The sequence below is a fragment of the Myodes glareolus genome, chromosome 5 (genome assembly GCF_982192425.1).
Source record: "Myodes glareolus chromosome 5, mMyoGla1.1, whole genome shotgun sequence".
NCBI classification, from domain to species: Eukaryota; Metazoa; Chordata; class Mammalia; order Rodentia; family Cricetidae; genus Myodes; species Myodes glareolus.
The window spans coordinates 109,942,049-109,966,232 of record NC_142030.1 but is presented as its reverse complement, the minus strand read 5'-3'; the positions used below and the strand labels follow the sequence as shown (position 1 = coordinate 109,966,232).

Below are 24,184 nucleotides of genomic sequence, written 5' to 3'. Positions count from 1 at the left end.
CATCATTATTGAGGAGAGCATCTCTGATAAAATGCCATAACGAAAAAACTGCTAGGGGAAAAGTTCTAGGTCCTTGTTCTTTCTGTGCAATATGAAGGTCAGCCTTCATCTGTTCCCAGTTCGTGATATTAAACCCTCCTGCAATTAAGAACCAAGGACTAAATTCTATAACCGTCTTAACGATCTCCTGTGCTGTCTCAATTCTGATATTGGTACCCAGCCTCTCCACAAGGCCCAACAGCTGGTCTGTTAAACGGCCTTTTAATGCTGGAACAGACATATCTGCCTCCATTGCCAATCCTGGCCAATCCATCCTCCGCTACTCACTTTTTCACTTATAATGCTGGCCAGCCTCCTGAAGGTGACTCCACAGATTCTGACCTTCCCAAAAACTCGCAGGTGGGTTTGCAGACAAGCAGAATGCAGCTGTTTTTTCTCCGATCCCAGTGGGGCCTCCAAATGCTCCACCTGGATCTGCGCTCCCTCTTCCCGATGTGGATCGCACACCTTCCGCATCTTACCACGACTTGGGGCAAGGTTCTGGGGGTTAAACACAAGACACACACAGAGAGAGATCTGGGTCATCTGCCAAGAACTGCCGAATGCCAAGTTTTATTTTGCTTTCGCCAGGTTAATATACCTCTTACCCCAGAAGAGAAGGACCCGGTCCCAGTCAGGAATGAGATCACAGTGTTGAGAGCCTGGTGCCAAGTGGCAGGTTCTTTCCAGGCAGGGGGTACTGGGCTGGGAGTTGTGACAGACAGGAGAAAAATAGGCGGCACTGTGGGACCCCTCCTTTGCAGGTGAAATTACCATACCAAAGACGAAACAAGACTCTATGCTAATCCACCAGGCTGGTAGAATTGAGCAGAAAAGTTAACAGGAAGCTAGGCTGCTTTAGTATAAACAGTCCTCTCATCCTGTGCTTTGGCCTCAAGGAGCAGGGGAAAAACCTGGGATCCTACAGTGCGGGGGATCAAAATACAACTTGGGAGTGTGCTATTCTCCAACAATATGGGTCCTCGGCGGCATCTAACTCAGGTCCTCTTGGAGCCTTCTTTCTGACTGTGGACTAGTGTCTTATAAGCAACACACTGTGGCTTAACTCTCTGCCAGACAACCTTTCTTTTTTAATATGAGACGTTAGTTAATTTACACTTTATTTAATTGCTCATATGGCTTCATCTCCGCTGGTTTCTTTCCTTGGGGCTGTCTCACTCCCTGCCATGTTTGGATTTACCTCATCATGACTTTCTTATTAGTATTTTAGCATATATATTAGAAATTTCAGAAAGTGGTTTCAAGATAAGGATGTTTAATGCAGGTGGATATGTTAAACCTCATAAAAATACAGGATCTTACATTGCTCCAATTTTATCTGCTTTCATGATTTATTGTTGTGGAATAATTTGATTCTATTTCAATGAGTTTTTAAAGCCAACATTAGGTTGTCATTACACAGTCAGGGTTCACTTAGGTGGAGCCCATAACGTTCTTCACAGATCTGCCTTCTCCCTGTTCATGCTGCTGTCCTCTAATTTTGTATAGACATTGCTGCAACTTTGCTTGTATTCTCGGAGAAGCAAGGTCATTCAATTGCAGTTGTTAAACAAATGCTTTACTTTTGTTCTTGGAGGTTTTGCCCTTCTATTTGTGCTGCTTTTCAGGTTTAGAACATTTGATTACCTGTATATTTGGAAGTCGGATGTAAACTTGTCTTTCCTTCAAATCCTTGTTTGTATTTGTGAAAGGTGAAAATGCTCCTCTTTGTTTCTTTCTTTCTCCTCTTTTTCCAACCTTTCCTCCTTTCTTTCTTTCTTTCTTTCTTTCTTTCTTTCTTTCTTCCTTTCTTTCTTTCTTTCTTTGCTAATTCAGGTTTCCATTGATTTTACTTAATTTTTATTATATTAGAATAAATCTTTAAAAATTTTGGATGGAAAAAAGTAATATATATATATATATATATACTTTTGAGAACATAGGGCAGGGCAATGATTTTCTCCTTCAACCACGTGGTCCCCAGGAGGCAGAAGGCACCTTAACTTACTGAGCTATATCACATACCATAGGTTTTATTTTAATTTTTTATAAAATGTTTGGATTCTTGAATCTGTAAATATCTTTGGTCAGTTCTCTAATAATATTTATCTAATAATATTTATCCTTCATTTGTCCCATTTAAATATTCCCTTTTCCATACCTTTTCCTCTTTCCCCTGAATACAGAGAAGTGAATACAATAGAAAAAGGAATGCTTTACTTGGTCTTAGAATCTAGAAAGTAAATATTTGAAGGAGTTCTTTATGGAAAGTATTCTTTCTTAACATAATGCAGTAGTGTGAGGTGAGCATCCATTCTCTTTCTTTGCAGAGTGGAGCAGTGAGAAGTGGACATTTGCTTCTATCTTGGCACAGAAGAGTTTGTGAGGTGCGTGCCTATTGCATGGATTCTTCCAGTGCCCCACCCACAGGTAAATTCACACTTCTGTTTTCTTTTGTCAAATAATGCCAAGAACTACTGCAACATAATCAAATCAAGTAGTTTCTACAAAAATGTATTTTAAAACATTTTAGTTTTCATTATTTATGATAAAAAATAAAATAGTTATAAATATTGTAACTGTAATTCTTGCTTGATAACTGTTTTGTTATATGTCATTTACTATGTTAAGGCTAAAGTCTTCCTTTTGTTTAAACAGAAAAGAGGAAATGGTGTGAGTGTTCCTTCTGTCTCTCTGTTGCTTTTATTTGTTAATGAATAAAGAAACTGTATCGGCCTGTGATAGAGCAAAAGAACAGATTTAGGTCGGAAAAACTAAAGTGGTGGTTTAATTAATACAGTTTCTGTGTGATTATTTTGGGCTGAGCAGTAGTGAATGAGCAATCATCCTTCTCCCACTACAAGTACTTTTTCTTTTGGGGCACCAAACAGCTCCCAAATCATGACACACAGATCTAATATTAGTTTTGAATACTTGACCTAGTTTAGGCTTGTTTCTGGATAGCTTTTTAAACTTAAATTCACATATTTCTCTTTGCCTGCTTTTTGCCTTGGGGTCTGTTATCATTCTTTCTTCTGTTAATCTTAGTTTTACTGTTGCTTCTTGTCTAGTTGGCTGGCAACTGCTTGGGTTCTTGCCTTAAACTTGTCCCTGATTCTCTTCTCCTTGATCTCTCATTCTTCCTTCTCTTCTCTAGCTTAGATTTCTCTTCCTATTTATTCTTTCTGCCTGGAAGCCCTACCTATTCCTCTCCTGCTACTAACTATATCTGACTTACTCAAGTTATTTTCTTATACAGCACCCATTTTCCTAGGAAGAATACTTCCCACAGTAGACCAGACCATTCGATATCAAGAAGTAATTAAGAAAATACCCCCACAGACTTCCTAATGCACAAAACAATTGAATCATGGGACTTTTCAATTGTCATTTTTTCCTCCCAGGTGTGTCAAATCAATAAGAAATTAACCAGGGCAGATTATTTCTCTATAATCTTTCAAAAATCTTGACCTCATTTTTATCTTTTGCATTCTTAGAAAGTCATGACTATAAATTGTGACTTTTGTGCACAGAAGCAGCAGGAATCCAAAGTAACCAAGGAAACACAGTGTAGCAAGTTCAGTTTCTCGTTGAACTGCCATCCATTTCTTCTTCCAGATCTACAGTGTGAAACTCAGTTGCATTTGAACTTCGTTATGTATCTCACAGACATGTTATAATTTACTGGACAAATTGCTTCAGATTTTTTGTTACTTTTGATTTTTTTCCAAGTTTTAAAAGAAAGTCTGTGAACATTTTCAATCAAGAACCAAGTCTCAAGTAATTTAAACTTCATGTGGTTCATATCAACTCCTCAGTACTAAAGTTCCAATACCAAAGCTAACCTACAGACAATAAATGAGAAAGTGTAACTGAATTCTCCTCAAAATTTACTGACAGAACCAGACTGCTCTTCATCTTTGGGAAATACTCTTCTGGCGCACAGATTTTTGTGTGGATTATTTAGGAATCCAAAAAGTAAGGCCCATAAGATGGTTCAATAAAGGAAAATTATGTCCAAACTGATAAACTGAGTTCTATCCCCAGCAACTACATGATAGAGGGAATTGACTTTCAAGTTTTCCTCTGAGCTCCACGTTAAAATATGACAAAATGATTTAAGGAAGAGAATAAAAAACAATTAATCAATGAAATAATGGTTTTAAAATACTTTATATATTATCATATTGTTTTTATAATCTGTAATTTATGAAATTTGCCTATGATAGGTCACCTCTGTTGTTAAGTACATGCACACATACATAATTTTTCTCAGCATTTTTGTTCCTTTAAATTTTGATATATATTTACCCTATAGATTTTCTAAGCAATCATATTTTTAAAAATAATATTTCATATTAAAGTGTTATTTATTTTTATAAACAATAAGATTACTGTAAAAATTATGGTTTTAAAAAATTGCTATTTTACAAAAACATCAAAAATAGATCCACAATTTATTTTATAATTATGAAATGACAGTAATCACAAAGCTCATTTGTATGAAGCCATTCTCTACATTTGATCTAGTGTTATTAATGTTAGAACACGAAACTTAGAATACTGAAGGTTTGAGGTGTTTGAGGCTGCAGAACAAAGAAAACAACATTTGCCATACTTTTTTCTTTGTCTTGGAAGTCATTAAAGGGAAAACTACTTCCTCCACACTATTTCAGGCTGAAAGGCTCCACCTATAGAGACAGAAAATGGCACATGAATACTTTGTAGTGATACCTACCAGATACCAGACATCCACTAACTGTCTGAATAAACAAAGCAGTATATCAAGTGGCACAGTTGTAAATTATGCCATATTATAAAGGCTTTGTTTGAAAATGTCAATCTATGTTCAGAAAACTTCCAAAATAATTAGAAAACTTAATAGTGCTAAAGAATGCCTTTGAGCTTTCAAAATAGAATATAATGGAGGAATAGCTGATAACTGTAAACTCCTGAGAAACATGTTTTTAAGTTTGCTTTGCTTTGTCTTTACTTTTTGTTTGTTTCTTTTATCCCAGTGAAAGTTTTTTATTTCTCTTCTCCTCCCTGTTCCTTTCTACTACCACCCCTCTGCCAACCCCATCTTCTTTTGCTCTGCTTCTCTTCAGATACAGTCAGACCTTCCATGGATATCAGTCAATCACCAGATATCAAGCTGCAGACTGGATGAGGCAGTCCAGTAGGAGGAATGAGTCTTAAAAGCAGGCAACAGAGTCAGAAACAACCCCCCATAAGACCAAGTTCCACAATTTTAACATATATGCAGAGGTCCTCGGCCAGTCCCATTCAGGCACCCTAGTTGTTGGTTCGGTCTCTGTGAACCCCTAAGGGCCCAGATTAGTTGATTCTGTGAGTTTTCTTCTGCTGCCCTTGATCCCACTGCTTACTTCAATCCTTCCTTGTAGCTGTGTCATAATGGCTTTCTTGGGGAAGGGGTAGAGAATATTCAGCATCAACAACATAGACACCAAGAGTCAGGAGAAAGGGAAAGAGCAGATTTGTTTATTTAGCAAAGGAGAGAACCTTATATATCCTCCCAGCAGCCAGGTGTTCCATCCAATACTTTGGCATCTTGTGGTTGCCCTTCATTGGTGATGCAAGATCAGAACCTCTGACAGGTTTGCTCATCCCCCAGTCTCATAGCCCTTAACTTTCTACACTTCCTCCTCCTCCTGAGAGGAATTCCTTAAAATCTGCCTAATGTTTGGCAGTGGGTCTGTTTCAAACAGTTGCTGGATAAAGCCTTTCTGATGACAATTGGGCTAAGCTCGAATATCTGAATACAGTTAGATATCATTAGGGATCATTTCAGAGATTATTTTCCCCAATGTTCTTTGGTTCGATGCTAAGACCCTGGGTTATTGTAAATCTGGTTCCTGGCCCTCAAGGGTGAGCTCCATCTCAGGGTATGGGTCTTAAGCTGGGTCAGTAATTAGTTGGCCATTCTCACAATTTTTGTGCCATCTTTACCACAGCACATCTTGGATGCAGGAAATATTGTAGGTCAAAGGGTTTGTGGATGGATTGTTGTTACAGTTCCACCACTGAAATTCTTGTCAGATTATTAGAGATGGCCCATTTCGGGTCCTTATTCCATATTGTTAAGTCTTAGCTAGGATCTTCCCCTAGATTCCTCAGAGTCTCTATTACCCTAGGTTTCTACTTTATCCCAGAGATGCTCCCAGATTCAAGTACTGTACCAGTACTCTCATTCCATCCTTGATCTACTATATCTCTCCTGTTTCCATTCTCACTCCCCTTCTAGACCCCTCCCTTTGTCCACTGGCAATGCCATTCCTGTTTCTGCTTCACAGTTTGAGATTCATGCACCACCACTGCCATCCCCCACACCTGAACATTCCTTCTTACTTAGCTTCTCTTGGTCTGTGGATTACAACACATTTCTCCCTTACTTTGCAACTAGTATCTACTTCTGAGTAAGTACATATTATATTTGTCTTTCAGGGTATGTGTTAACTCACCCTGAATCATCCTTTCTAGGTCCATCTACCTGCCTGTAAATTTTCTGATGTCATTTGTTTTAACAGGTGAGTATTACTTCATTGTGTAAATATATCATATTTTCATGTATTATTTGGGTAAATTGCTTCCAGTTTCTGGCTATTATGAATAAATCTGCTATGAATATAGTTGCAGTATTTGGGTATATGCCAAAGAGTGGTGTACCTGGGTCTTGAGCTAGATTAATTCCCAATTTTCTGAGAAACTGCCACATTGACTTCTGAAGTAGCTGTGCAAGATTTTACTCCAACCGACAGGGAAGGAGTGTTTCCCTTGATTCACTTCCTTTCAACATAAAATGTCACTTGTGATTTTGATCTTAGCAATTCTGACAGGTGTATTATGAAATTTCAAAGTCATTTTGATTTGTATTTCCCTCACGACTAAAGATGTTGAACATTTCTTTAAGTGATTCTTGGCCATACGAGATTCTTCTGTTGTAAACACATTGTTTAGATCTGAGTGACAGTTGCCTTATAAACTGAATTTTTAAATGTTTGTTCTGTTTCTATTTTGTGGAATAATTTGAGGAGTATTTGTATAAACTCTAGGGTGGTCTGGTCTAAAATCACCTGGCTCTGTTTTTTTTTATTTGTTAGACTTTAATTACTATTTATGTTTTCTTGGTGGTTACTGTTTATTTAAATTGTTTATATGATCTTGTTTTAACTTGGTAAGTGGTGTGTATAGAGAAGATGATACATTTTTTTTTTTTAGATTTTCCAATTTTGTAGAGTACAGGTTTTTGAAGTATGACCTAATAATTCCTAGGATTTCCTTGGTGTCTGTTGTTATATCACAATTTTTGTTTCTGATTTTGTTAATTTAGATATTATCTCTTTGCCTTTTAGTTAATTTGGAAAATAGTTTGCTTATCTTGTTTATTTACTCAAAGAAAAAAAACTCTTCAATTTTTTTGCATTGTTCCCTTTGCTTCTATTTTATTGATTGGAGTTCTGAGTTTGATTATTTTCTACCCTCTAGTCCTCTTGAGTGTGCCTGCTTCTTTTTGCTCTAGATCTTTCAGGTGAGCTATTAAGTCACTGACATGAGAATTCTCTAATTTCTTTATGCAGGGCACTTTGGTCTATGAACTTTCCTCTTAGCACAACTTTTGCTGTGTCCCATATGTTTGAGTATGCTGTGAATTCATTTTCAGTGAATTCTAGAAAGTATTCAATTTCTTTCTTGTTTCTTCCTTGATCCAGTGGAAACTTTCTGTTGTTCCAGCTGTTGAAACACAACTTTAATGCATGGTGGTCTGATAGCATAGAGGGGCTTATTTTGATTTTCTTGTATCTGTTGAGAATTGCTTTGTGACTGAGTATATGGTGAATTTTGGAAAAAGTTAGGTTATATGTCTTGCTGAGAAGAAGATATTCTCTTTTGTGTTTGTATAAAATGTTAAATAGATATGTTAGGTCTATTTGAGTCATATTTTCTGTTAATTTCATTATTTCTTTCTTAAATTTCTGTCTGAACTACCTGTTCATTGGTGAGAGTGGAGTGTTGAAGTCTCCCACTATTAATATATGGGTTTGATGTGTGCTTTCAGCTTTACTAATGCTTCTTTTCTAAATGTGGATCCCCTTGAATTTGAGAAATAGATGGTCAGGATTGAGACATCATCCTGGTGAGTTTTTCCCTTAAGGTGGGTGACATGTCCTTCTCCATCTCTTTTGATTAATTTCAATTTGAAGTCAATTTTTTTAAAAAAATTAGAATAGCTACAACAGCTTACTTGTTATGATTATTTGATTAGAAAATCTTTTGACAACCCTTTACTCTGGGGTAATGTCTCTTTAATGTTGAGGTGTGTTTCTTTCTTGAAGCAGAAAGATGGATCCTCTTTTAGTATCCATTCTGTTTGTCTGTGTTTTTTTTGTTGTTGTTGTTGTTGGTGGTGGTGGTGGTGGTGAATTGAGTCCACGGATATTGAGAGATATTAATGATCATTGATTGTTTATTTGTATTTCATTAATGATTGTGGTAGTGATACTCTGTGTGTGTTTTCCTTCTTTGTATTTTGATGTTGTGAGACTATCTGTTGTCTATGTTTTGTGGGTATAGTTAATATCCTTGGATTGTACTTTTCCTTCTAATACCTTTTGTTGTGGTAGATTTGTGGCTAGATATTATTTAAATATGACTTTTTCATGAAATATCTTGTTTTCTCCACTTCTAGGGATTAAAATTTCTACAAGTTATATTAATGTAGGATGGCATCAGGGGACTTTTAAAGTCTGAAAGGTATCTGTGCAGGCCCTTCTGGCTTTTAGGGTCTTCATTGAGCAGTCAATTGTAATTTTTCTATGTCTCTTTTATATGTTATCTGGACTTTGTCTCTTATTATTTTGATGGCAAAGGCCACTTGACTGTTCCTGGCTGGCCAGATCATGAAATAATTACTCAGATACTGTATTATTTGCAATACTGTTTGGCCAACAACTTAAACATATTATTGGCTTACTTTTATAGCTTACATTAATCCATTCCTATTAATCCATGTATTGCCACATGGTTGTGACTTACAAGCAAGTTTTCAGTGTGTCTGTTCCTGGTGGCAACAACATGACTTCTTGTGACTCTGCCATCTTACTCCCAGCATTTAGTTTAGTTTTCCCCACACAGATCTACTCTGCTTTATTACAGGCCAAGGTAACTTCTTTATTCATTAACCAATAAAAGCAACACGTTTATTATTCTTTCTTTGTTCTGTATGTTTAATGTTTTTATTATTATATAATGTGGTAATTTTCTTTTCAGATCATAAATATTTGATGTTTTTATAATCTTCTTGTACCTTTATTGGCATGTCTTTCTTCGGAATAGGGAAACTTTCTCCTATGACTTTGTTAAATATATTTTCTGGATTTTTGAACCTGGATTCTTTTTCTTGTGCTATTCCTATTCTTTGTTACTTTTAGGTTTGGTCTTTTCATGGTGTCACAGATTTTATAGATATATTATCTTAGAAATAATCTGCAAATAATAATTTTCTTCACTGCTATATCTACTTTTCTTATATATGCAGTGCCTTAGATTCTCCCTTCCAGATCTTGTATTCTTCTGGTGATTCTTGAAGATGTAGTTCCTATTCACTTACTCAGATTATCCATTTTCTGAATTTTCAGTTTATGTTTTCTTCAATGCTTCTATTTCAATTTTCCTGTTATGAATAGCTTCTTTCACTTGTTTTATTTTTTTCCTAGCTTTCTTGACATTCTTTAAAAGATTTGCTGATTTTCCTAATTACTTGCTTGTATTTTCCTTGATTTCTTTAAAGAAGTAGGTTGTGGGAAGAATTTTTAGGAGCAGAATCTAGGAGAGGGGGTACAATTCCTCTGGAAGGCAAGTCACTCACAGTTTCTGACTGGTGTGACCTGCACCTGAGTCAGAAAAGTATGTCAAAAGCAAAACTAGGTTCATGTTCTCCCTCCTTCTGCTCCTCATTTGGACCTTGGGGGCTCAGACCAGTGCTCCAATGTGGGTCTCTGCCACTTTTGCTATATACATTAAAAATTGATAAGAAAGCATTAACTTCTACAGCCTTGGTATCTGTTTCTGGCATTTCAGTCTTTTGTTATTCATGTCCCAACCAGTGCTATCTTCTTTGTGTAGTTGACTTTGGTTACTAATTTGCTTTGGATCATTATCACATTTGCATTTTCACATATTTTGCACAGATTATTTTATGCTAAGAATAAAGGTGGATTTATAAATATAGATAAAACAATCAAATGTAGACTGTGTAAAGCTAAATTTAAAGATATAAAAAAACTTGACTATCTAATTCCCTTTTTGACATACTACTAAAGACAAAGCTTCCCAGTGGATACATTGCATACATAATAACAAAAATCTATATTTTTGGCAATTGTTTTATAAATTATTTATTTTTAATTTAAAACCCTTTTTTTTCATTTTACATGTGAATCCAAGTTCCCACTCCCTCCCATCATCCCATTTCCTCCAGTCAACCCCTCATCCCACCACAATACACTCCTAGAGAAGGCAAAATACATTGCTTCAAGGAAGATCCAAGGCCCTTTCTACTATATCTAGGTTGAGCAAAGTATACATCCAAAGATAATAGGCCCCCCAAAAGCTTGTTCAAGCAGTAGAGATAAATCCTGGTGTCACTACCAGTGGCCCTTCAGTTTTCCCCAGTCAAGCAACTGTCAACCACATTCAGGGGGAAGAGTTTGGTCTATGCTTGTTCCTTCCCAGTCTGGCTGGATTTGGTGAGATCCCATTAGCTCAGGTAGACTGTTTCAGTGGGTGTACCCATCATGGTCTTGACCTCTTTGCTCATATCCTTATTCCTCCCACTCTTCAACAGGACTTTGGGAACTCAGTTCAGTGCTCCAATGCATGTCTCTGCCTCCATTTCCATCAACTGCTGGATTCTTCAGAAAACAAGAAAACAAAATTATAAACCAAAATTACCATCAATAAATCTGTGTATCTGTTAATTTATTTCCCTTTTCTGGTGTCCTTTTGATTCAGGCAGCTTTGAATACCTATGTAGCACCCTATACTTAAAAAGCTATTTATGCTGGAGAATTTTATTTTGGAAAAGATTGACATAGGATGAAATTCTATATTCCTCAACAATAATCAATCAGCAAAGTTTATAACAGAAGAAGAATCTGATTTTCAAATTTTATCTCTTTTAATGTCAGATATTGAACTTTTCAAAGAGAAAAAACATAAAATTTATCATTTAGAAAGACTAGATATTTAGTTTCTCTAGGATCACGAATAATAGGCTCAAAGACCTTTAATTATGCCTAGAATCCACTTATGAGTGAATACATACCCTGTTCCTCTTTTTGGGTCTGGCTTACCTCACTCAGTAAAGCGTTTTCTATTTCCATCCATTTGCATGCAAAATTCAAGATGACATTGTTTTTTACCGCCGAGTAAAACTCTAATGTGTATATGTTCCACACCTTTTTTAACCATTCTTCTATTGAGGGGCCCCTAGGCTGTTTCCAGGTTCTGGCTATTACAAATAGTGCCGCTATGAACATAATAGAACAAATGCTTTTGTAGTATGTTAGGGAGTCTTTAGGGTATATTCCCAAGAGTGGTATTGCTGGGTCCTGAGGGAGGTTGACTCCCAGTTTCCTGAGAAACCGCCACACTGATTTCCACAGTGGCTGCACGAGTTTGCATTCCCACCAACAATGGATGAGTGTTCCCCTCACCCCACATCCTCTCCAGCATAGGCTATCGTTGGTGTTTTTGACTTTAGCTATTCTGACAGGTGTAAGATGGTATCTCAAAGTGGTTTTGATTTGCATTTCCCTGATCACTAAGGATGTTGAGCATGACCTTAAGTGTCTTTTGGCCATTCGAAGTTCATCTGTTGTGAATTCTCTGTTAAGTTCAGATAACATTTACTAGAAAAACTCTAAATCTTAAATATGAAGTCTATTTAAAAATCAAATAGAGGAAAGAAAACAATACAGAGACAAAATTAGAATGTCATTAAAGGGATATGAATTACTTAAAAGAGGTAAACAATTCTGGAAATCCCACATGTAGCAAATTGGGAACACCCATGATTCAGGATCAGAAATACATTGGAAGAAGAAATTGATGAATTTGAAGAGAAGAAATTGAAATTATTACATAGGGAGAAGAGAAAAAAATGAAAAAAAATGTGTTGTAGGAATTCCTACGGCCAGTAGCCTTTAAGTTACCAGCCCACTTGGGCATGGTAACTGAAAAAAATACAGAGAGGAGATTCTGTCAAATACCTAGGAAATAAAATAGGTTTCCAGAAAATTAGAACACAAAAGGCACAAATTAAGAAGAATCAATTGCAGACTCTTAATGACTTTCAGAAATTCTTAGGAGACATTTCCAATCTTTGACCACCTTTTGCGATAACACCTTAACTAATGGATCATTTAAACAATACCTTAGATGGTAGAAAGGATTTAAATAGTTCCAGAGAATTAACAGCTGAAGCAGAAAAGGAGTTGATTGTCATTGAAGAAAAATTAGAGGAGACACATGTAGATAGAATGAATCCAAATCTTGATTGCATTTTAGTCATATTGCCTTCTAGAATTTCCCCCATAGGAATTTTAATGCAAAGGGAAAATATTATCTTAGAATGGATATTTTTATGACATAAACCAAGTAAAAAATTGGACTTTTCTGAGAAAAGTCTCTGAATTAATTATAAAAGGAAAACTGAGACTTTGTCAACTGGCAGGTAGAGACCCAGCAGAGATTATAGTGCCTTTTACTTCTGATGAAATAAAAAAAATATGGGAAGACAATGAACCTTGGAAAAGAACTTGTGCTCAATTTTTAGGAGAGATTTATAACAATTATCCCAAAAGTGATAGAATTAACCTTATAAAGAGAACTTCGTGGATTCCTACCCACATTTTATGGGACACACCATTAACTGGAGATGGTACCATATATACTGATGCAAATCAATCAGGAAAGGCAGGTTACAAATCAGAAGATTTAAGTAAGGTGGAACAAGGCCCATATAATTCTGTTCAAAAGGCAGAATTATATGCTATTCTCATGGTACTAAGGAACTTAAAAAAAACCTCATAATATAGTTCCTGATTCAAACTATACAGAAAGAGTTGTCTTGCATACCACTGAATTCATACCTGATGACACGGAATTGATTTCATTATTCATACAGATATAATCAGGAATAGGTTCTGTTCCATAGATGTAACACACATCTGATCCCATATGGGTCTGCCATGTCCTTTAGCACAAGGTAATGCACAAATTGATTAATTATTGATTGGAAGTGTGCTGAAGACCTCAGAATTTCATAAGAAACATTATGTGAACAGCAAATGTTTGAAGAAAGAGATTTCCATTACATGGCAATAAGCTAAGGAGATTATAAAGAGATGCCTTACTTTCTCTTTATATAACCAAACACTGCAACCTTCACAGAGTAACCCAAAGGGTACTCAAAGAAATGAAATCTGACAGATGGATGTGTTCCACTTTGCAGAATTTGGAAAATTAAAATATGTACACCACACCATTGACACTTATTCAGGTTTTCAGTTGGCAACTGCTTTGAGCTCAGAAAATGCTGATTCAGTAATTACACATTTATTAGAAGTTATGGCCATCATGGTTATACTTATACAAATATAAACAGATAATGGTCCAGCATAAGTTTCTAAGAAAATGAAAGAGCTTTTGCTTATTATAATATAAAGAATATTACAGGTATACCACACAATTCTACAGGTCTTGAAGTTATAGAAAGATCAAATTGAACTATAAAGAATATGATAGATAAACAGAAAAAAATAGAAAATACCCCCCCCAAATAGATGATATAATGCTTTATTAACCTCGAATTTTCTTAATGCTAATAAAAAGGGACAACAGCAGCAGAAAGACATAAGTAATAGAAAGTCTTCTGAATTAAATCAGTTGGTGTATTTCAAGGATATGTTGACCTCACAATGGAAGACAGGAAATGTGCTACATTGAAGAAGTGTTTTTTCTCTTGTTTCAACAGAAGAAGAAAAGCTATGAATACCATCAAAATTTATAACGACTCAGTTTGATAAAGAGAAATCTCTGGTGAAAGAAAAATGATAGCTCATCCACAGAGGTGACAAACCAATCAGGTGAAAAAAAAATCTAAGGGTTTGGACAGGGTTCTGTTCTCGTCTTTGCAAGAAAATACTCATCTTCAAAATGTTAAGAGACCCTGGACAGCTAAATGCCTTAAAAGAAAAACAAATTATCCAGATAGAATCACCAAGCAAAGAGAATTATCACCTATGAAGATAAGTCATCTGAGGGTAAGAATCTCTGAATACTAACTAAAATAATAATCATAACTGACTTTTAAAAAAAAATCAAAGTTCGTTTTGGAGTTGGACACTGGCTCTGTCTATCTCTAAATCCAAGCATGTTGTTAAGTCAGAGTTTCTGTCTCATATCAGGAGCCATGGTATGGGAGAGAAAGAAAAAAGATTTAGAAAAATTTTAGTTTTATTCAAACCTTTTTTTTTCGTCTCTATTGTACCTTTCACTGAATATATTTGTTTGTGTAAATAATGATTAAGTTTTCCACAATAAAAAATAAATTTTATTTCAGTAATCTTTGAAATTTCTAGGAGGAAGTTGGGGCCTCACCACAACTCCACCTTGTTGATATGACATCATGATACTGATAGCGCTACTATAAGACCTGTTTTGGGTACCAGCTGCTCAAGATGGTTCCAACTTGGTTAGTTGAAATGGTACACTTTTTACAATGTTCTGGCCTGAATTCCAAATAGAAACCTAAGAAAACTCTACCAAATACTCAGAGACTATTTGCAATAATACCATAAGATAGTAATCTTGGAGGTTAACCATCATTTTACTTTCACATTATTCCATAGAAAGAACATTGCCCACATGGCAGCTGGATGTAATTCTAGAATACAACGTCCTTTTCCCAACAAATCTTGTCCTCAGGGTTAGGGATATCATTTAGGGGTTCATTATAATTTTATAGTGTTGTGGTTTGGTGAAATTATTAAGCTCAGGAATCTCTTTTTAAAAGAAAAAATTGGATGGAATAATAGATTAGTGTGAGCAAACAAACATTAATAACAATAGTGAGCAATGGAGTGAATACTTGTAAGCTTTCATTTATAGGCAATTATGTTGGTATAGATTCTTGTATATTGATACAAACTTAAATTATATTGACTATGTTCCTATTTTTGTCTACAATATTTGTATACTTAGACAAATTTATTTTGTCATATTGTATGCATGCATGCTTCTACCTCTGCTTAAGACATTTTGTATGTTGACACAATTTTAGGATATATTTATCATACTGCACTATATATTTCTACCTCTGATCAAGATATTTGTACAGTGTTTACATTTGGAGGTCATTGTCCTCATTTGTTGCACAGTTGTTTAAAGATTGGTTAATATTCTAAAATGAAGTTTTAGTCTTTAATTTATATAGGTATTAAGAATTATAGGTCAATAGTTATCCATGTTTGTCATACTTATAGTTAGACTAATCAGGTTTTAATGTTCAATAACTTCAAGAGCTATAGAATGTGGCATTTAAATAACTTAGATTTCTGTTGAAATGAGACATAATTGCTCCTGGCAGCACCAATCTATTCCTGAGAAAATGTTGAACACTTGTTCCACCCAGATCTGCTCTCCCTCCCACCTGATGCGGATCACGCGCCTTCTATACCTTACCACGAGCTTGGGGCGAGGTTCTGGGGGTTAAACATGAGGCACACACACAGAGAGATCTGGGTCATCTGCCAAGAATAGCCGAATGCCAAATTTATTTAATTTTTGCCAGGTTAATATACTTCTTTCCCCAGAAGAGAAGGGCCCCCTCCCAGCCAGGAGTGAGATCACAGCGTTGAGAGCCTGGCGCCTAGTGGCAGGTTCTTCCTAGGCAGGGGGTACTGGACTGGGAGCTGTGACAGACAGTTAAGAGAAGATTTAGGCACCATGGGAACCCTCCTTTGCAAGTGAAATTACCATACCAAAGACTAAACAAGGCTCTATGCTAATCCCCCAGGCTGATAGAATAGAGCAGAGAAGAAACAGGAAGCTAGGCTGGTTTAGCTTAAACAGTTCTTGCATCCTGTTCTTTGGCCTCTAGGAGCAGGGGAAGACCCTGGGATCCAACAAACACTGAAGACACTCCACGTGCAGCTTGCTTTCTTCTTGGCAAAACTGGCCTTTGGACAAGGAACTGTCCATGCATTGACCACTGACAAAATGCATGATGTCTGGACAGGGCAAGCAGGATTAAAAAAAAAAAAAGACTGTCAAATCTTGCCAAAACTAAGATGGTTTTCAAAAAATTCCTGCCTCTGAAAATGGTATGTCAGTTATTCTAGACCTTAGCAAAAATTGGTTGCTCCTATGTTGCAAATGAGACTTTGGGTGATTTCCCAGGTAGCCAGTTGTCTTTGTCATTTTTTGCATATTTTGGAAGTTGCTTGATTGTACTTCCTGCTTTCTCCAGTAATATTATTTCTCTTCTCAGATCTTTGATGGGGTTGAAGGCTAGATAGTTGTAATTACTTTCCTCTTATGACTTGGCCAAGTTATTTATAACACAAGACTTAAACTCCTTAGGATAGGATAATTATTGAAATATTATCGCATGTTTCTTTCTTGATATTGTTTATCTGGCTGTAATTCTAATTTTTATACCTGATATTTGTTCTTATTGTGTATAATTTTTTATTAGGCTTAAAAGTTTCTTGTTTAAACAAAAAGGGGAGGTACTATAGAAATTCCTATAGCCAGTAGCCTTTAAGTTACCCACCCTCTTGGGCGTGGCCTCTTATAGTATAGTTGAGATGAATACTTAACATTGGTATGAATCTTGGTTTATTGATACAAATTTAAGGTCAATTTTTATATGTATATATTGTGTTTATGTAGCACATTTAAAATGTAATGATTAATTAATAAATACAGGCGAATAGTCATCTATAAGAGTCAAGCTTGTAGTTATCTTAGGTTTTCTAGATGAACAGAGACATATTTCAGATGGATAGGTATTCTTCAAACCTTTTAAAGATTTATAAAATATTGCATTTTAAATGTTTTATGAACTTATTACTTTTCATGACAATGAGACACATCTACTACTGGCATCACCAATCTACTTCAAAAGAAAAATGGGAATTGAAGAGGCTCTTTATAGAGTGGTTAGCCATATGGACAAGCAACTGCTCTTGCCTGGACTTCCTGATGGTATGCTGTACGAACTGGACATGAATGACCAACCAGAAAATAAGTGCTGAACTTACTCAAAGGTGAGACAGTCCTTCAGGATTCCTAATTCATAAACAAGTCTGCCAGATATTCTACAAGATACAGAGAAAAGTAACTGACAAACTGCCAATGGGGTAAAACAATCTTTCGGATTTTTTACTTCATGAAAATATCTGCTGGATATTATGGGCTAGTAGGCTAAAGATGGGTGCCCTAATGTTACAGAAGAACTTTAGATAAGTGTTCAGGCAGTGAGATGTCTCTCTCAATTCTAGAGTTTTGGAAGTTGCTTACAAAGAACTTCCTATTTGCTTAGGTAATCTTGTATCCTTCTGGGGTCTTTGATGGAGTTAAAGCATAGATAGTTATAACTATAGTTCTCACTGGTTATGATAAAAAAGTAGATATTGTAACTGTAATTCTTACTTGGTCCCTGTTTTGTTATATGCAATTTTACTATCTTGTTAAAACCTTATTTTCCATTTAGACAGAAAAGTGGAGATGATGTGGGAATCCCCTCTGTACGCTGTGAATATGAATATGTTTTATTACCATTGGTTAATAAAGAGCTGTTTCGACTGATGGCCTAACAGAGTAAAGACAGGTGGGAAATCTAACATATATATATGGAGAGAGAGAGAGAGAGAGAGAGAGAGAGAGAGAGAGAGAGAGGCAGAGTCAAGGAAGCACCATGTAGCTGCCAAAGGAGAAAACTCTGGAATGCTGATCCTAACCAGTAAGCTACATCCTTGTGCCAATACATAGAATAATAGAAATATATTAATATATGATATAGGAGTTAGTTAGAAATATGCCAAAGTTATTCCTTAAAAAAGGTTACAATTAATACAGTTTATACATGATTATCCAGGTCAAAGCAGCTGGGGAAAAAAGAACAGTCACTGACTACAAAATCTGAATAGAAAACTGAAGGGACAATACTTACTGTCTCCACTTAGAGGCTGATTAACATTAATGACACAAGGAAAATAGGAAGTGATATAATCAATATTTTATCCAAGGTTTTATATGTAAGAAATCTTTTCTATAATACTTTAAATATTTGTTTTATATTTAATTATGTGTGTGTGTATGTGTGGGTTTATGCATGGGAGAGGAAGATATCAGATTCTCTGGAATTGGAGCTGCAAGTGGTTGTAAGCCTCCTAACAGGGGTTTTAGAAATCAGACTTGGGTTCTCTGCAAAAGCAGTACAGGCTCTTAATCGTTGAGCTATCACTGCAGCCACATAATATTTTCTTAGTTTTAGAAATTATACCTTTTGTCAGAAGTGAGGTCAGGTAGCTACAATCCCAGCCACTGGGAGGTGAAGGAACGAAGTAATTAGACTGGTGCAAATCTGGTTTGTTAGTCTATATCTTAAGCAAACAAACAAGCAAAAATGTTTCAAATTTCAAAATGTATCTATCTATGGGACAATAAAAAAATCACAGAAATATTTTTCAGATATGCTGTATATAAATATATAGAAAATTAACCATGTTTTATACTGTTTAAATTGATATTATTAATGTATATCATTGTTTGATAATTTTACTTATAAAATATTCATAATATACTTCAATAACTTGTCATGTTTTCTGTAATTAATTCTAGTCACTTCCATACTAGGAGTAGGTTTCTGATATCTTTCTTGTCTTTTTCTTAAGACAATCATTAAACTTCAATAACAATTTAAGTCGATTGTAGTTTCTTTATAATTTAGGATTAAATATATTGTTCTCAGACTTACAATTTATTCTCATAAATTTTGTTCATATGCTTATTCTTGGTTCCTTAAGGTTATAAATTAGTGTAATAATTTTCACTCTGAATCTTTCTATAGTGTATATTTTGCCAGTTACATGCAACCTACAGTCACGAATGTAGAGAAAATCTGTTCAGCAGTGCATTGTAATCGATTACTAGTTATTGGGAAGGCAGCTCTTGGTTATGTCACCAATGTTAAGGCTTCCATTTTGTCAGCTTATTTTGTAATGCAATTCAGCAAGAGAAAGCCTGCCATTTGGTCAAGTGTGAAAGGATCATAACTCTTCGTACATCCTTTGTCATCTAAATGAAATGGAACAGTTTAATAAAGTGTTTATTTAGCTACTGGCAGGGATTGCTTCAGGGCTATTACACTTAGAAATGACCTCTTAGTGGTTAACTTCATGAAATAATTAGGAAGACAATTATTGTACAAATATAAAGTCTTTTCTGGAAGCTATATACTCTGGAAAAAGTATAGAATTATACCATCTGAGGAAATAATTATAACAACCAGTATTGTCATTAGTACCAAAAGAATTGTACTGAAACAAAATGAACAAAGCAGACCAGGAGTAAATAACAGGGATGATTAACTGAAGTGTGATGAGTGTACTGTGTATGATACTATTAGTCACTCAAATTCTCTCCATTTTCCGTTTTACAACTGCTTATAAAATAACTTTCCATGAGAGGGATGACATCTTTGGGATCTATGGCTAAAAGTTTTATGTTTATTTTTTCACTTCATGTAGAATTGTACTTATTTTTGTCCATAACAAGCATTTCCTTTATTATCTTCTAACTTAGTATATAATTTCTTTCTGTTTATAATTTCTATTAACATTTATATTTTATTTTATTTTTAATTATGTGCATATGTATTGAGGGAAGCTTTGGCATGTGGATATGCATAATGATGCCAGCAAAGGCCAGAAGAGGGTGAAATACTCTCTAAAATTTAAGTTGCAGGTAGTTGAAGCTTCCTGACATAAATCCTAGAAGCCAAGCTCAGGCCCTCTGTGTGGACAAACATTCCATTCTGTACTCTATTGGTAACTGTGCTGAAATCATCTTAGTGTTAGATGTGAGAAAAATGTCACCACTCGCTAACAGTCTCCTGTCTTTATGATAATACCTTATGAGGACTATTTACATTCCCTTGTAGCATGTGTACATAGGACTAGGACCTAGACTCATATTGATTATTGATTCAAACTTACAAGTTTTTGATTAGATTCTAAGCAGATATTTTGTAAGTGAGCATATGTTACGTGCCATCACAGTTTTCATGTTAAAGTGTATTCAAGCATTCACAGGTCCATAAAGTAGATGTCAAAACAAAATCCAGGTGGTTCCATTACATCTGGAATAGACTTGCTCTTGAAGTTCTGTTAGCACCTGTAAAACCATCAGAAGACAATTCTCTTTTTATAAACAGAATGGTTTGATCTTACTCAAATTGTGATTTTTTTTTCTTATAAATATACTGAAATATGTAGTTCTTCAAATCATCCATTTATAAAAGCTTTAAAATTATCCTATGAATACACTCATTAATTTAATATACCTCTTATCTATATCTTTTAACTTTTTCATACTTACATATTTAAATACTATCTTATCTTTATTCATTTCTTGTCTCTTTACCTAAAATGAATCTTTACGTAGACTATTTAAAAGATAAGGGGATATTTTAATGAGTTTTATAAACACCATTATTAAAGATGTTGAATTTCAGCACTTTCATGTAAAGATAATTATTTTAGTCTCATTGCTGCTGGTGTGAAAAATTATCCTAACCAAAGCAACTTAGGGGAGGAAAAATTCATTTGACCTATTATTCCAGCAGCCTAAAATTGAGAGCTAACCAAGACATGAACTCAAGTAGCTAGTCACATCATGACCATAGTCAAGAGCAGAGAAAAACAAATGCGTGGGTTTTTGTTTGCTTTCTGTGGTTTGCTAGTATCTAGCTGTCTCCTTTTGTATACATTCCAGGACTCCTTCCCTGGAGTATGGTGCTTCCCACAGTGTTCTGAGCCCTCCTGCATCAGTTAAGAACCAAGACAACTGTCCACAGATATGCCCACAGGTAAATTTCACCTAGGAAACTTTTCAACTTAGACTGACCTCTCAAATTATTCTGGACCATGTCCAGACAACAGGTAAACTAATCAGGAAAATCATAAAAGCTATTTCTCTCATTCTCACAAAATGAAACTCTATAAACAAAGTGAATGTTTGAATCCAAGGTAAAAGTGCATTCACAAAAGAAGCCACCTCAAATTCCGAACAAAAAGTAGAACCATAAGACTCACAGGCAAGATGTGCTTACCGAGAATAAGATAATGCAGTTGTAAGGCCATGGAACACTGTCGACACTCTTTGCTAATACTTATGACTTTTCAGAGACAAAGTAGGAAGGTGGTGTGGAATGAAAGAAGCTCCTGTACCTTGAGCTTTGCTGAGTTGCCACATTCATGAAAATCCCACAAGTTATCATCTAAAGATATCACAAGAATTATTTTATTGCTGTATCCTGAGACTGAAAGAATAATATTTCTAAAAAAGAAACAAGTTCCCCATAATAAATGTCATGAGTATCAAAACTATAAATGATAACAATTATTTAAGGATATAGAACATGGAGCCCCTGCACAATGGTAGTGAGAAGATAGTGAATAACCAACATACATATAGCATCATTTGTCTCATATATATATATATATACATATATATATGTATATATAATGTCTCATATATATATCATTTGTCTCATATATATATGAATTATATAAATATTTATGTAACTGTTTAATAATATATGTAACAAAACTTTTAATTTCATCTCCAAGAGTAGAAATTTTTAGAAAATTAATCAATTTCTCTTAGTAAGATAAAAATAAGTTATCACATACCCAATGATATACTTGAGAAATTCAGAATTGTTCAGAAAGAGTAGTAAAGAGCAAATAATTAAAGTAAATATCCTTTTTTGTCTGTTATATTATCTGATTTAAAAAACAATTATTTAGAGGAAAAACATTAATAGTATTGTGATTATTTTTATTGTTATTTTAATACTGCAATTCTTATTTTTCATTGTGTGAAGGGAATTTAATTGAATTGTCCATAATTTATAATTTTTTTAAGTTCCAAGTATCTCTATTTTTATTTATTTTATTTTTTTATTAAAAATTACCACCTCCTTCCCTCCTCCCATTTCCCTCCCACTCCCCCTACTCCCCCTCCCTCTCTAAAAAAGAAAGAAAGAAAAATTAATGCAATTCTTTATAGATTCTTTGGAAATTCTACATAATTCACCCCAATCACATTTCTTATTCCCTCTATATCTGCCCCCACCCCTGCAGCATCCCCCACTAAAAGCAGACTCCTTAAAATTAATTAAAAACGAAACAGAACAACAACAGAATCTACCTCACTCCTCCATCTTTCCCAACTCTCCAACACCTGTTCATTCATTGTAGTGGCTTTGGGAATTGCCATGTGTCACATAGTATATAATTTTGTCTAATCAGTCCCACCTACAAATGTTCAGTGCAATTATTCATTGATATGGTTCAAGTCCTCTGGATTCTGGCCTTCAGCAGCAATCAAGGCACAGTTGTCACCCTGATCCAGTGACATCATGGCCCTTTGACACCAACATTGTCCCAGGTGGTGATGGTGGTGACCAAGACCCCTGTCATAAGCATGGTATAAGGAACCATGGACATCAACAGAGAGCCTGAGTGGAATAGAGTCCAAGACTCAGACATGGCCCTCAGCTCCACCCAGTTGAAGACATTGCCTTGGCACATTTTGGCAGCACAGGCCACTCAGACCTGTATAGCCCCAGCTGCAGTTGAATCACATATACTAACATGGCCTCAGGTGGTGCCCCAGACCATAGGAACTTCTCATAGTCTTTGGTTGTAACAGGAGCCACAGACATTAACACAGACCATGGTTTCATTAGATCCAGGGACCCAGACATGGCAGGTCGCTGCATCCTGTGCACAGATACCACAATGACCTCAAGTGACTATTTTAAGATATAGTTACTATTCTGACATCATTAATAATTTGTTTTTTTTCTAGCAATGTAATCACATTATGAAGAGTGACTTATATGACAAAAATTTGTACTGAATATTTTAAAGTCTGAGAAATACAGAGTCAAGGAAGCTCCACATCCTGTTTGCTGTGATCCTTTTCCTCACAGATACCTGCCTTTATGTGACAGAAAGAAAGACAGCGAATTCTGTTTGAGAGGCTACCAAGCCAACAATGCCACAGGGACAGGGGTAGTCCACAGGGCTATTATGGTGTCTTCTTCAAAAACTGCAAACAAAAATGATAGCGTCTATGCTTTCAATGTATTTTCTTGGCTTACTCTTCCAGCAACTAACAAAGCAACATCACCAACTTACCAGGTAAAGCATAGCCAACCTGAGAAGAATATTAACCTTGTACATTCTACTCTATGATACTCTATTTCTGTGGTCATAAACCTCATCCTAACACATTTTTCAAAGTAATAAGTCCTACAAAGTATAATTTTAAGTTTCAGTGCAATTAAACTGGGAACAAATAAAAGAACTGTACCTTGAAGTTCCCAATTTCAAACCCTGAAAATAGGGTTTGAAAATCTACATCCATCTTTAATTAATATATTGTCAGCAGTGAATAGAAGCACTGAACTTCATAAATGCTGTGTCCAGATTCAAACAGTTAGGCCACACATGATTTTAAGAAAACAGAATGTTCTTGCATTATTCCTAGGAATCGAAACAGAGAAAGTCTATTTCTTCTGTTATTGCTCTTTCCAGATTCCCATACTATTGAAATACTAAAATAAAATAAAGTCAGTACCATACAGAATAGGGTAAATAAACCATTCATATTTGGAAGTGAATATAGTCAAATTCCCAGCATCAGCAATAGTAACAGAAAAATGAGGAGGCAAGTATGTCACTAGCAGGAGAGCAGAGGCCAACAGTGGCCAATTATTTCCTGAGAGCAAGCCTGAGCAACTGAAACTGTAGATGGAAATATG

At 35.4% G+C, this 24,184-nt stretch overlaps 1 long non-coding RNA gene across 1 annotated transcript; it reads left to right on the top strand.

Moving 5' to 3' along the window:
* Positions 1-186: 186 nt before the first annotated feature.
* Positions 187-11,040, top strand: LOC146895033 (uncharacterized). The gene is made up of 4 exons (XR_015001180.2): positions 187-399; positions 2,370-2,469; positions 6,541-6,587; positions 10,904-11,040. It is a non-coding gene; the product is annotated as an uncharacterized LOC146895033 (long non-coding RNA).
* The last annotated feature ends 13,144 nt before the right edge of the window (positions 11,041-24,184 follow it).